General features: G+C 40.0%; 1 protein-coding gene across 1 annotated transcript in view; it reads left to right on the plus strand.

Annotated features, from left to right (window-relative positions):
• The window catches only part of LOC103602791 (citron Rho-interacting kinase), a 157,200-nt gene that overhangs the window by 149,771 nt on the left and 6,361 nt on the right, over window positions 1-1,068 (plus strand). The window lies entirely within an intron of this gene.

Genomic DNA, 1,068 nt, shown 5'->3' on the forward strand with positions numbered 1-1,068 from the left:
TCCTCACTTATTCTGCTTTTAAAGCCATCAGAGCCACGCACATTACTCCATGAATGGATCAATCCGTTTATGAGGACACAGTCCTCACAATCTAATTGCCTCTTAAAGGACCCACTTTTCAATTACCATAATTGGATTTCGCACCCTCTTAATAACACTGTTACAATGGGAGTTGAGTTTCTAATTCATGAACTTTTGGAGGACACACTTAACCCAAAGCAGCCATTTATGAGGGTACTTCAAAAAGTTCATGGGAAACATAGAATTAAAAGATAATATAAACTTTCCATGAGCTTTTTGAAGTGCCCTTGTATAAAACATAAAATCAGTTCATGAGAACACAAGTTAATTCTTTCTGAGTTTCTAGAATATTGAAATTTGGCAAATAGATACATACTTGCTTGCTTCTTTAAAAAACCTTTCTTCATTAAAAAATATTGAGTAAGCTGGCTGGTTAGCTCAGTTGGTTAGAGCATGGAGGTATAACACCAAGGTCAAGGGTTCAGATCCCCATCCTGGCCAGCTGCCAAGAAAAAAATTGAGTACATATGGGTGTATGCACACACATATATAAGTTTAATGAAGTCTGAGTCAAGCATTTGTAGAGTCCCTGAGGCTATTGAAGTTCTGCTGTTGAAAACCACTGGGCATTTATTCATATAGTCACTCAGTCAACATTTACTGAGCACATCCTGTGTTCCCGACCCATGCTTCAGAGGTGTCTTTTCTGGGGGATGCAGGTCTAGCTGGGGAGAGGTGTGGCCAGCCATGGGGGCTTCTGTATGGTGGACTCAGGCTTGCCTGTCGTTATTTAAGAGGTTATGTTTTACAGGGCCCTGTGGTGATGAGGCAGATTCTTTTCCCGGGCACTTATGTGAGTGTTGGAATTATTTAACCGTGGCAGACAATAAAAAGGGGACAGAGTATAAAGTAATTAACTTGAAATGGCTTCTTGGAAGAGGCGAATCTTGAAGGATTTGATAGACATTGCCAGAGGGAACTGGGAATTTCAGACAGAGACCGAGTGAGGCAAAAACTATGTACTCATCAATTTTAACAATTTTTTTT

The sequence above is a fragment of the Galeopterus variegatus genome, unplaced genomic scaffold, assembly GCF_000696425.1.
Source record: "Galeopterus variegatus unplaced genomic scaffold, G_variegatus-3.0.2 Scaffold4303, whole genome shotgun sequence".
Lineage (NCBI taxonomy): Eukaryota > Metazoa > Chordata > Mammalia > Dermoptera > Cynocephalidae > Galeopterus > Galeopterus variegatus.